This window comes from Tamandua tetradactyla, chromosome 24, assembly GCF_023851605.1.
Source record: "Tamandua tetradactyla isolate mTamTet1 chromosome 24, mTamTet1.pri, whole genome shotgun sequence".
Taxonomy (NCBI): Eukaryota; Metazoa; Chordata; class Mammalia; order Pilosa; family Myrmecophagidae; genus Tamandua; species Tamandua tetradactyla.
This window is the reverse complement of record NC_135350.1, coordinates 8,211,400-8,225,916: the sequence shown is the minus strand read 5'-3', so window position 1 is coordinate 8,225,916 and position 14,517 is coordinate 8,211,400. Positions and strand designations below refer to the sequence as shown.

Genomic DNA, 14,517 nt, shown 5'->3' with positions numbered 1-14,517 from the left:
ATTCTGGAGGAAGGTAAGGCAATGCTGGGACCAGTAGGTGGCAGTTTTGACTAGTTAATGGACAGAGGCCCTCCAAATTGGATATCAGAAATTTTCTCCAGATGTCAGAAACATTGTGCATAAAAGTTCTGGGAGTTGAAAAGAAGGAATCTCATCTGATGTAAAGTACTTAAGAGAAACAAAGATCATATTCATAGTCTGTAAAGTGATCTGAGGTAGTACTTATTCTCATAAATCATATTGTGACCATAAAATGCATTATTTCCTACAACTCCCTACAAGGTAGAGAATCTTTATAATCTCTTAGGAGTTCATAAATCTGTAAAGAGTTCCCAAATTTTAGTGAAGGAAGCATGTAAGTGAGGCAGATCTAGGTAAATTTGGTAATGCAGTGAATAAAGAGATGTCTGAAGCATGCATGGCATCTCTTCCACCAAGTCAGGGTTGTTATTTTAAATGAGTACTCGGGTCATATGGATCATTTTCATCCTAAAGCCTATTTCTATACTTTTTGATAGTTTAAAAGTGTCTTTGTAGCAACATAGATTGAAACCTGCCAATACTGAACACAAGCACGGCACAGGGAAGAATTTGAAATTCTCTCTTCATTGTAGTTCCCATTACTTCCAAAGTCTTTAAACATACTGCCAGAAGAAAAGTCATACACACTAGTAGTCAAGGGATTTTACACTAGAAAAGTAAGATCAGGAATCCAACCCAATATATTTATGTTTCTGATATATGTTTTAAGTGATGACTTTTTCTCATAGGATTATAAGTGAGAGGTCAAAGATTAGCTTCAGTTGACCTTTAACATTTTACTTATAAAATGAAATTGGACACACACCACCGTAATCTAATACTATGCTCCGTTTCAATCCTTTTTAAAGGACAGGTCTTCACTGCACTTTTTCCCTCCAGTAGAATGCTATTTTCATAGTTTCCTCTCCCGTAAGTTTCTTTTCTTTTTTAATTAGAAAAGTTGTAGGTGTACAGAAAAAATCATGTAGAAAATAGAGATTTCCTGGAAACACACTCCAGTATTAACATTTTGCATTCGTCTTAAAGTTCTACCTTATTTATGTTGGAGCATATCACTAGCTTAAGTAGCATGCATATTTGTTAGTACATTTAATGTTTCATTTCACTATTATGACTATGAGTCTGTCCCCCTCAATAGGCTATGAGCGCTTTCACGTAGGTTCTGTTTAGCTATTACTTGAATAATTCGTTAGTTTTTAGAGCTACTGAAATTTCCTCAAAGGTAGGAGCTGTATTTTTTTCCAGTTTATAGCAAACAAGGCTTTGATTTTCTATTGATCTTTTATTCCATAACAACCATTGTGGGTGTTTGTTGTTTTGTTTTGTTTGGTTTGGTCTGTCTTTGGAAATTATGAAAAAAAGTCTCCTCAGCACTGCTCTTTCCTTTTTTTCACTTGATAATATTATGAATTCTTCAGGGCATGAATAATCACATTCAGAAAAGATTGGCATGGAGGTGGTCCTGTTTATCTCACATATCACCTTGTTTCTGTGAGTTTGCCTATATTTTGGCACATTTTGAGTGACAAATGGCTAGATGGAAGAACCTAAGCAATTGCTCTAGATACCTGATGGATCTAAGAGAGTCTTATGAAGTTAAGAAAAAAGAGAAGAAATCCACTTTGGGTCATACCCCAAACATAATTGCCTCTGAAAGCAATTTGAGTCAAAAAATTTTTTTAGAATGCAGAAACAAGAGCACAGGTGTAGACCAGATGACTCTGAGGTCAGCTTTTGAATATAAGTTTAAACAAGTTTATGCAATGAGTATCACTTTAATTCAATTCAATTATTGTTGAGTTTTGAGATGATCCAAGAGGACAATAGCATCTTATTGTATGCTCTGCTAATTTAACAAAGATGCTTGTTGCAGGAAAAGGAAATGACTATAGTGAACCATAATTGCAATTCTATTTGATGTCCAGATAGCACCAGAAACTCTGTGTGCCTAATTTTAATCTTACTAAATTGTACTTTAAACATTTCTTGCCACTGAAATACAATATATTATTATACCTAAGTGGCAGACAAGTAAAGTTGCTTGTGTTTATTTGAAGGTTTCATGTTAACAGTGGAGATAAAGCAGATTACAATAGAATTCCTCAATTCCTGGATACGTTACAAGAGAATTACTTATCTTTTGATTAAATTTGATTTGTAAGGGCAAAGTAGCAGGAGTAAAATTGTCATGGTGGTTCTCTATCTTCTTTTGCAAGCTATCCTTGCAGTATTCTGTAGGTATTGACTTCAAATTAGAATGTATTCTAAGGAGCTGGCTGGTGACTGATGAATTAATTTAAATTTGGTCATGGAAGCTAATATTTCTATTTCAATGGCTAATAACTGTTTTTTTTTCAGAATAGTGTCTAAACTCAGTCCCAAGTTTGAGAAAGCTTATAAGGATTAGATGATCTATATAAACTAGTTCATTGTGTAATGATTTACTTTATTTTCCAGTTTTGATAACATGTAATGATTTTTGAAAATGTATTTTTAGAATTAAAACACAGTTAACAGTGTCATTTTTTTTCACTATGAAAACAAGACTGGCTATGAATAAAAGAGCTGCTTACAAACGTAGGGTGTGAATACAATAAAAACTATTTTAACACTGAATATTACCCACTCCCATTCTCACATATTCAGCCAGCCAGCCTTTTCCCCCAGCAATGCACCAAACAGGTCTTGTCAAGGTCACCTGTGACACCAAATTGTTAAATCCAATGGCCAGTTCTCAATTCTCACCTTCCTAATCCAACAGCAGCCCTGATTTGACTGCTTCCTTGCCCTTAAAACACTTTTTTCAACTGACTTCTAGTGTAGCACGAAAACCAGTAACAAGGCCACAGGCCTCCAGGAACATTTCGTGAAGTTAGAACACACTGAGACTAAGGATCCGTAGTTTCAAAAGCAGGTTTTATTTGCTATGGCCATAGGCCTCAGGCAATAACCTCTGAAAGTCTGAGCCCCGAACAAAAGGCAACCTTAGCTTTTATAGACTCTTTGACATGTTAAAGACAAGGTAAACAATTGGCTGATTTAAGTTGAGAATGGCCCAAAGCTGAACCATTAAGGGAGGGGTCCCCACCCCAGAATGTCTTATCTTGCCTACTTGCAGCTTCACCAGTTCCTGAAGGCTAGGGGAGGGGGGTTCTGTCCCAGGAATGTGTCTTATCTTGCTTGCCTGCAGTTTTACCCATTCCTGAAGGTCAGGAGAGGGGGTTTGAGGATTTTCCACAGAGAGCACAGCTGAACTAGAAAGAGGGGGAGGCCTGCCTGCTACACTAGGACACTAGATTCTCCTTGTTTTCCTCCTACCTGATTGCGTGCTCCTTCTTGGTCTTCCTCGCTGATTTCTCCCCATCTCTTTTACTTTTTAATTCTGGAAAACCTCGGAGTTCACTCCATGAATATCTTTTCTAGCCTCACTCTGTTGGTACCTTCATTCACTCTTGTGCTTTAAATACCATCTATAGGTTGACAACTACAAATGTGCAACTCCACTCCAGAACTATTTGAATTCCAGATTCTTATATCCAACTACCTACCTGATATCTCCACTTCAGTGTTGAATAGGCATCTCAAATTTAGCATGTCCAAAGCCAAACTTCTCATCCCCACCCCCCAAAATTTACTCTACCTTCAGGCATCTCCCTTATGTGTTGCTAAAACCAAAGGTCTTGGAGTCATTTTTGATGTCACACTCAACTAAATCCGTTAAAAACCAACTAACTTTTCCTTCAAAATACATTCAGGATTCACCACCTTTTTGTTGTCTCCTTTGTTTTTTCTGGTCCAAATCACCATCAGCTTTTAGATGTATTATTGCAAGAGCCTCTTAATTAGTCTTCCTTCTTTTACGTGTGCCTTCACCCCAATAGTCTGTTCCCAACAGAGCAGCTGGAGTAGTATTTTGTAACATAGATAATATAATTTAACTCCTCTGCTAAAAACCCTTCAATTGTTTCCTTTATCTTCATTGGGGAAAAACCAAGTCCTTTTGGAAGCTCATAATACTTTTCATGATCTGGCCCTATTACCCTCAACTTCTGCTATACCTTTATACCTTCCCCTACTCCACTCTGCTCCAGCCATAGTCTTTACCATTTCTTGAACTCTCTAAACACCCTCCCACCTCTGGATCTTTCCCTCTATCTGTAATCCTTTCTTTGGCTATCCACCTAACTTGCTTCTTCATCTTCTTTATACATCTTATACATTATCTTCTTTGTACACATTTGTCTGTGTACAAATGTCACCTCAAGGAGGCATCCTTACCTAACCCTATCTAGAAGTGAAACTTCCTCTCCTTGCTATTACCCTTTCCTGCTTTGTTTTCCTCTGTAGAATTCATCACCATTTGACACAATATTCATTTTACTTAATTATGTTATCATTTGTTTCAACTCACTAAATTGTAAACTTCATGGGATTTTTTTTTTCACCTCCACATCATCAACACCTAGAAAGGCATTTGGCACATAATAGGGTTCAATAAATATTTGCTGAATTTGAATTTAAATACTTGAAGCTTAATTTAATACAGGAAGTTATGGCTCATCCTTCTCCAAGTAAATACAGAATCTGTCATTAATACAAAAACAATTAGAACAACATGACTTAATTGAAGGTATAAAGTTTCAGTGTAATTGTGGAGCAACGTTTGAATATACTGCAAAAGAGGATAATTAATGAATTAAAGTATGAGTGCCTGAGTAATTTTTTTCCATACAAGAATTTATTTATATTTGTACAGTTAAACAGTGGAACACATGCATCTATACAACCCCTTTTAATCATGTTTACCATCAATATGGTAATATTACTTATAGACCCACTTGACACCTTCACTTCTATCTGTTCTCTTACCTTTAAGTTCAACCTCATCAGCTAACCATTCACCCATCTCTAACCTCTATGTATCTCTAGGTCCCCTATATTCTGTATTATAAGCGTCTGATTTTACCTTTACCATGGTCATAAAAGCGGAATCATACATTATCTATCCTTTTGTGTCTGGCATATTTCACTCAGCATTGTCCTCAAGGCTCATCCATCTTGTCATGTGATTCAGGCCATCATTTTGTCTTATTTCCGCATAATATTCCATCATATGTATATACTGTATTTTATTAATCCACTTGTCTGTTGATGGGCATGTGAATTGTTTTCATCTTCTGGCAATTGTGAATAATGCTGCTATGAACATTGGTGTGCCAATGTCTGTTTGTGTCACTGCTTTCAACACTTCTGGGTATATGCCAAGTAGTGCTATTGCCAGGTTATGGGCAACTTGATATTTAATTTCCTAAGGAACTGCCAAATTGTCTTCCACAGCAGTTATACCATTATACATTCCCACCAGCAGTACATAAATTTCTCCACATCCTCTCCAACATTTGTAGTTTCCTGTTTATTTAATAGCAACCATTCTTGTAGGAGTGAAGTGGTTTCATTGTAGTCTTGATCTGCATTTCCTTTACAGCTAATGAAAATGAGCATCTCCTCATGTGCTCATAAAACATGAGTAATCTCATTTACTCATAAAAATATGAGTAATCTTTATATTTAAAAAAATAAGTTCTCATATTTGAAGAAAAATGGACATTATATATTTACCAAAATGTTATAACTTCATCATTTTTATACCTAGCAAGTTAAAGCCATCTTATACTACAAATAAATAATATAACATAATATAATCTAACATAATATAATGTGATGCCAACATATATAATACATGATAAAAATAAATAAATCAGGAATAATAATGCTTTAGAACTTATAGGGCACTATTACGTATATCAGCTCAACTTTACGGGATATTAAGGATATTTCATATTGTACCAATTTTGAAGATGGGAATAGTGAGGCCGAAACAGTTTTAAGTTTGCTAGGCCAGTATATGACTGGGATGATTGATCTGAGACTCAAGCCCAGTGCTGAGTCTAAAGCTCATTCTGCCATTGCCTTGTAGTCAGCCTGTTCTCTTGAAGCCATTAAGTGCTCAATAAAATACTGAGTAGTCAGTAAACCAACTTAGGTGACGTATACCATATTGCAGGTTAGAACAACAAATTTTACCTGTCACTGAACTACAAATTTCAAGTGAAGGTGAAAGAATGTTAATCTCCATGTAATTATTTAACTTTCTGATCACCTGCATTTTGGCAGGTAAGACCGACTGCCACCTTTACGATAATCAGCTAATAAATCCTCATGATTGTTACACTTTTATGCAGAGCAGTAATCTGAACAAATTGGCTGCTGACAGCTGCAGTAAATTGCCAAGAATAAGTGCTGTCAGAGAACAAGTTGTTTTTATGAACGTGCAAAATAAGTAAATCCCATGTCATGCAATTTTATTCACTTGGAGTTATTTGAATCCAATATAGCAAGATTTATAGCATTATTTATTAGTGTGCAAAATGCTTGTTTGTCTTTAAAGTGACATTGATTTGGGGTACATATATTTTAGGTTGGTGAATTGCTACTGCATTTATTTCTTACATTGTTATCACGGGGAGGCATTGGTATCCCCAGGACAACCAAATGCTACAAATGTAAGCTTGAGTAGATGGCTTTCTTTCAACAATACTTTTATTAATGATATATCGTAAAGAAAATGTATCCCAAATTGGTAAGTTCTGAGTGAAGCACAAATGCTTTCAAACTCTAGAGCCATAAAAAAATTAATCTATGACCCTGTAATTAATGCTGAGGGAAAGAGAATGCAGGGTGTGTGAATGCACAGGTGTGTGTTCTCGGCCACAGCATGGCAGATAAGGCAAACAGCCCTTTGACTGCAGATCTTAACCAAATTAATATTTTTTAAAGATTGAAGGTCAGCGCATTTGAGCATTTGACACTAGATCCTACTTTGCAGCATTTCTTATTTGTGACACCAACATCATAATAATTCTTTTGCTTCCTATATAGATATGAGCGGCAGCAATCTTGTTGCATTATTAATCTGAAAGCACGAAGACAGCTAGTGAGAAAGTTTTAAACCAAAGAGAGGTTTTTTTAGTGAAGTCATTATATTTCACTGTTTTTCTTACTAAGAGTTGAGTGAAATATATCATTAGGGAGATAGACAATATTTAAGTGAAGAATGGAGTGTGTCATTGATTCTTGTCTTGACTGCTCATAAACTCAGCCTAACCCTAACTATATTAAGATTTCAATCCCTTTTCTTTCATGGGTTATTATTTTTTTATGAAGATTTTTTTAGAAAGTTTATAATCAACATTTCCTAGGCAATGGGTCAAGTTTACAAGACAGTTTCCATGCACCACAGTGTATATATTAGTTTACCATGAAGTTGATGAATGGGGAATTTTACAAGTTTAAAGTATCATGCTCTGATAAAGCAATCTTCCCAAGGACTGTTGAACAGTAATAACTTCTGATGACAGAAAGGCAATACAACATTAAACATTTTATAATAACAGAGATGACGTAAAAACTTTTGTAAAATCATGAAACTCAACAAACACTGCACTGGTTACATATTGAATTCTTTAAAATGCAAACACACCAAGAAGTTATGCATTATATTAATTTACAGTATAATATTTTATAATGTATTATTTATTATTAAGTATGCTAATGTAAATGGTTCACACATGTTAAGAAATCTCAGACAGTTTCCTAAAATTCATGATTAAGTTTTGTAAAAATTGTGTAGAATATGGTTATAAACATTGCCCCCCACCAAAAGAAAGTTTAGATGTTTTCCTTCCTTTTCTGAAGGCTTAGTTCTTAAATATCTTGCTAATCATGATGGCTTCATAATATCATTAGTTAATATCTCCAGGTACAACATACACTTGGAAGTTCATTGTTAAAGAGAATAGGTGTAAATTTCTTTTTCAGGTATTCTTCTTCATTATTTTAGATTGTTTTGACTGAATTCTTGCTAGATCTGATTACATGTCATAATGTGGCTGACATAGAGCTCAATTAATTATTTAAGATGGGTATTTGCTTGTGCTTGCTGAATTAATGTTACTTTCAATCCACAGAGTCTTTACAGGGATGTTTTAAAGTCAATTGCCTTTTTGTAAAGATTAGTGTCCATTTTGTGAGTTAAAACTATAAAATATAATATGATTCATAAATCCACTTAACAGGCATATGTGAGCTGCAATTCAGTGAAAACAAGTTAGCAAGTAAGGCTGCCTCTGTCACCTCCTCCTCTGTGTTACACAACTCTTATTCCTCCCTCAAAATACTATGTAAGCCATGTGTGGTGTATATGAATATGGGCCACCTGTGCTAATGCATTTATTAGGTATTATGAAAGTTTAAGTTCTTTTTTTTCACATGGACAGGCACTGGGAATCGAACCCAGGTCTCTGGCAAGGCAGGTGAGAACTCTGCCTGCTGGGCCACCATGGCCCACCCAAGTTCTTATTTTTTTAATTAAAAAATAAGTCCAAGTAGTTCTAACATTTGCTACTGGCACCCTAGTGAGCTTTTATAAATATATTTATACATACATGCACACTTGGAAGACAAATCACAGGATGTTTCATATAGGAAGAAGCATTTTTGTTCACTGGTCAAGAGATGACAGACGGAAGGCATGGGAGGAAAAAAAGAAGATAAGAACTCTGAAGTTTTTCCCATTGAAAATTTAGAGGGAAGTGGCACTTAGGAAACTAGACTTACATTCTATTTGTATGTTTAAATAATTACATAGTTTTTTAAAAAGTGCAAAGAACTTCAAGCTCTGATATGGAAGTAAGGAAACATGGCTCAAAGTTTTGCCATCACTTAATTGCTCTGAGCCTTAGTGTCCTCATTTGTGAAATGAGGGAAACGGTCTGTGAAATCTTCAGTACCGAATCCATTCTGATGATTATATTATTCATGCACTCATTCAGTCATTAGTGGATCAGGTTCAATACCAATAGCAAGTATTTAAATTTTCCAGTATCAGACTATAGCAGATAGGATAAGAAAACCAGGTATTATATTTACATGGCACTTTCAACTTTTCAAAGTACTTTTTCATCTATTATTCCTGTGTTCTTATGACACTAAACAGTAGAGAAGGCATTGAAGAAAACTCTTCATTTGATAAAGGGAACGCTGGAGTAAAGAGTTTGATTGACTCAATATCATAGTACTAATGAATAATTGAGCATAATGGAAATGGTGTCTTTGACATCTCCCACACTCTGCCATGGTCTCTGAAGCCAAATAACTGTTCAAAACAAACGCAGTCTCTAATAGTTCTGGAATAAAGATTCTGAGAAACTAGAAGGTTTGGAAAGAACTACATTCCCCAAATCACCGATATGTTTAGCAAAAAAAAGGCATTGATGTTAGTTGGGGTTCTCTAGAGAAACAGAACCAACAGAGAGATCTATAAATATGAGATTTATAAAGGTGTCTCACACAATCATGGAAATGGAAGAGTCCAAAATCTGCAGGACAGACTGTGAAGCTGGCGGCTCTGATGAAGGATCTGGATGAACTTCACAGGAGAGGCTCACTGGCCAAAGAAGCAGTGACTCCTTCTTCTCCTTTGAAACCTTCAGTTGATTGGATTATCTCATTGTGGGAGACGCTCCCTAGTTGATTGCAGATGTGATCGGCCACAGATACAATCAACAGACTGATGATTTAATACTCCAGCTCTCTGGTTTATCAACTAGCCACGAAATATCCTTGCAGCAACACTCATGCCAGTGCTTGCCTGACCAGACAATTGGACATAACCATTTGCCAAGTTGATACCAGAGCCTAACCATCATAGCTTTTAATAAATAATGAATGAATGAGTGAGTGAACAGTGAAACATTGTTGGAAATAAATACAACCATTTTCTAGGGAGACCATTTAGATGTAGTAGAATGAACACATGCTCTATGGTTGAGGCTCTGCTACTGACAAACGTTGTCCCCATGGGTAAATTTTTTGGCCTCCCTGAGACTCCATTTCCTTGTCCATAAGTATTTTAATACTTACCAAGCACCGACTATATTCTAGGTACTATGCTAGGTAGTGAGAATAAGACATTGCCCCGCCCTTGAAGAGTTTCAGGATATTGAGAAAGGCAACTGCACATAATTTTAATAAGAATGTGTAAAAAATAGCCAAGCAAAGCTAGGTAAATAAATCATCTCAGGTGGAGGGGATACCATGTCCAGTCACAAAGATACAGGTGATTCCTAGCATGGATGGTGGGGTGAATTAGTAGCTGTTTCTAATGACTTTTAAGTAGTAATTAGGAGTCAGGAATGAAAACACCAACTGTTGATAGGTCATGAAGGGCCTTGCTAAAAGATGTTCACAGGTGTTGGGAAGCCAGGGAAGGCGCACAGTCAGCTTTGTGTTTTAGACAATTGTAACTAAGGTTGTCAAGCAGTATCAGTGATTTTTGCCTTATCTTAAGGCAGTGATTGAGGGTTGATGCTTTGTTTGGGAGGTACAATTCCACATACGGAGAGTAAGAGAGAAAAGATGCAAGTCAGTGAAGGCTAAAAAGCAATGCAAGATAATATGTCAGGCTGCATCCTGTGCATCCTATATTTCAGAGACCCAGCTGGGATGTTCAGCAGTATACTCACTTGGCCACGTGTGGACAGGTAATATGGAGAAGCCATGCTTTGGAACAGCCTGTGAGAGGTAGTAAGGTGTGGGAAGTTAAAGTCCCATCTCCGAATCTACTGATCGAAGTCCACTCCACAAAAGAAGACAACTGCATTGAATCATCTGGCTTCTTGGGCACCTCAGCCAGATTCTACACTCACAGTTTAGATTTTCATCCATGTACAGAAGCGGCTTTGAAAGTCAGAACTCAGGGCAAGAGGTTGCTCAGCCTGGATGCAGAGAGGAGTTTCCAGAGCATTTGGGCCAATGAAAGATCCCTGGGTGGAAGACCCCTGAGGATCCTGGCACTGTCAGCTGGTCGTGGAACTGTGGTAAAGAGACGAGAGAAGTCCCTTGGGGAGGAATGGCCAAGTTGCAGCTAAGGCACAACAAGTGGCTGCAGGATCAGGAGGCCACGGCTCTGAGGAGGCAAATGAGACATGTCCAATAAGTTTACAGACCATGCTTGTGATCCTCCAATGTAAAACTGATATAAAAGCAACTGACCTCTGACTCAGGAAGGAGTGTCTGCATGTGCCTTCATGCACTTTCCCTCCCCATGATGACCTTTGAGGCAACCCCTAGTGCTTTTTGTTGTAATTTTACAGAGTTTGAAGGTATTTTAGTGATGGCAAAGACTGAGGTATTTAATCATTACTATAAACTATAGTCATTTAAAAAATCTGAGTTGTGTCTAATCCCATGATGCACTCTTCAGATTTTGTTTGGAAGCATGGGGCAAACAAGGGTGTTTGCAGAGGACACATTCTGCATTTCTACAGCAGTGTTAGCCAATAATTGTCAAGTGTCTCGCCCCAATTATTCCTCCTCTCAATCCTATTAATGATGAGATGAGAGAAATTTTATTTAAACCATTTTATGTTTTGCCTCATAGACATATTCAAGAAATAAATTAAAGGAAACATTATTTTATGGAGTCCTAAATGTTGTTATCAGAAGCCATGAAAATTTTGTACTTAATGCCCAATGCCTAGAAGAAATTGGAGTAGTCATAAAGTTAAGTAGACATCAGATGTAGAGGAACACAGAGTCAGTAGCTAAGTAAGGCAGAATTCAGTGTACCCTTATTTACCTGTGTCTGACTTCTACTTGACTTTCTTCCCACTGCTTGGCATTATAGAAATACACCCAAAAAATAATATTTCATGTTCTTAAGCTAAATGTCTTTTTATAATTTCTTTCTTTGTGGAACTGCGAAGAACAGATGCAAAAATATAAATATGGATAGAGATAGAACAAATTTTGGAATATGGAATTTTTGAGAACTTGCAGGTCATCTTGTTTAATTACCCCATATTGCAGATGAGGAAAACTAAATTCAATAGGATGTGCTGTCTTGAAAAAGCTCACACACAGCTAATTAGTGAAAGCAAAGGGCTAGAACCAGGGGAAGCTGACTCCCAGTCCAGGCTGTCAGCATGTTATTAGAGTTCATGAATCTGCTTAAAAATTTTTTTAATTTAAAATTTTTCATTTGATAATAATATAATATCAATAATTTATACCTATTCTAGACCATCTAGATGACCGTCTTATAATCTAGTATTTCTATATTCAGACATATAATGAGTAAATCTTTCCTTTGTTCTGATGAGCTAAATACAGAAGACTGTTCCCCACAGCAGTTGGTATTCACATTGAGATAGTTTGTGTCACAAAGTTTCCACCTTTGTACACATTTGTAAGCAACAGGGGGTAGCAAAGACTTTTTCTTCACTCAGTTCCAATAGTAGCTTGATCTATATGCATTTAATGCAGATGTCAGTGGTACTGTAATGCAAACTTTATCCTCAACTTCTTGAGACAATTTTGCTTAATTATCAGGTGATACTTCATTTAAAATGGCAATGAGGATTACTCCTGAGCAGAGTTTTTAGATAAATAGGATATCAGAAGAACTTTAACTAGCAAAAAGAGATTTGAAGTCATTAATACTCATTTGCCCACTACCTTTGTAGAAACAGATATTTGAATCAAACAAATTAAACTTCTGAAACATTAAATACAGGACAGGATTTCGAACCCTTTCTGTGAATACATCCAATATTGGAAGTTCAGTTTCATCAGCAAAACATAACCCTTCCTTTAAAATTACATTGTTAACTTGAATTGTATTAGTTTCATAGTTCTCAAAATTCAATTGTAAATGTCTCTTAGTTTATCATCTTGTAAGAGTTTTAATTTAAGGCCTTCTTGCCTAGCTTGTATGTATTTAAAAAGCATTATAACAAAAATAACAAAATCCCATACTTTGAAAACAAGGTAATTTTTTTTCTGTTAAAAATGAGACCCCCAAAATAAATAAATAAAAATAAATGATCCCAGATATTACCCAGATTTAAGAACCACTTCCAATAGCACACATTTCCTCCTTGGATGCACAATTGCTGTATGACAGATTAACCAAGGAAAAAAACTAGAGTTTGGATTTCAGAGTCCCATGTTCAGATCCTGGCTCTGCTGACAAATAACTGCATATCTCAATCAAGTCATGTAACCTCTCTGGCCCTCAGTTTTCCCTTCGTTAAATTAAGGAGGTTGCAGGGATCACAAATCCTTATGCCTATTGGGGCAAGGTATGGTAATTAAGTGAAATAGGCCAGCTGTGAATAATAGGCAGCACTGGGGACAGTAACTAACTCAGAGGACATCTGTCTGGAATTATTTAAATTGAAAACTTTTTTTTTAGCTCTACAAGCAAAAACACATAAATCTGTGGACCAGATTCCATTTGAAAGTTTCCAGCTTGTAATCACTGAGCCAGATAAACTTTAGATCACCTTCCCCAGCTCTAAAGCATTTGATGCAATGACTAATGAAAATGAGGGGTAGACCAGCCTCTATGTGACCCGAGCAAAGTGGAAATAGGCAGGAAAGGAAATCCTCCAGAATACTCCGACGTGTTTTAATGTTTTAAGAGGGATACAGCATCATAAAAAATAATTCAACAAGGAAGAGACTGGGGAAAGCATGGTCAAAGTAAGTGAAAATCCCTTCCTGATCCCAACTTCATCCACCTAAAAGTACCATCTGACTTATTAGCCCAATTAAATTCCCTAATATTGTACTCTCAATCCAAACCAAAGATTCACTCGGCATTCCACAAACTCTATGGGTCAGTCATTGTGTCAGATCCCGAAGAGACCTATGTATAGAAAATCATGCGTGTGTTTTTCCTTTTTATTAGAGAATACCTCTGATTGGCTCTTTATTTCCCTATTTTTTTGGTACTTTTGTTTGAAAGGGAGTAAAACTGTCTTTATTCACACATTACAAAATTATTTCTGTGCGAATTCTTACGGGATCTACAAAAAAGCCACCAGAATTATTATTTTTTTCCCTTGTACTTCTTACCCTTTATTTGTTCTGGGTGTTATTGGCAAGAACTTAATTCCAATTAAAATTAAAATATTAGATAAGGAATTTGATATGTTTTTCTCCCTTTAGAGTTTGAGACAATATGAGGGTATTTTGAAATGGATATGTTAGTAGGAACAATGAGGTTCTTTGATCTACATTCTAGCTTTAGAAAGACATTTTCTGGACTTGCTTTCTCAGACGTTATCATTTAGCACACTCAGAATTTCTGCCACTGACCAAAGTGTTTCTTTCCTTTTTCTTTTTCTTCTTTTGCATCTATATTCCTCTCCCTCCCATGTGTTTCTAGTCCTGGCCATCTCCTTTGTTAAATGATAGGCAAAAATAAAAGATAAATGTTATTCTTTCATTCAGTTTCTAAAATCATTCACACCACAGAGATTTTGAGCTTTACAAACACGACACCCTATTCCTGGGAGTTTAATTTAAAAGCAAAATGGCTGTTCTAGTTTGCTGACTGCTGGAATGCAC

The 14,517-nt window shown here is 36.2% G+C and overlaps 1 pseudogene across 1 annotated transcript in view; it reads left to right on the top strand.

The window, feature by feature from the left end:
* Window positions 1–14,517, top strand: part of LOC143668010 (multiple C2 and transmembrane domain-containing protein 1-like) — a 63,101-nt pseudogene that overhangs the window by 41,978 nt on the left and 6,606 nt on the right. The window lies entirely within an intron of this gene.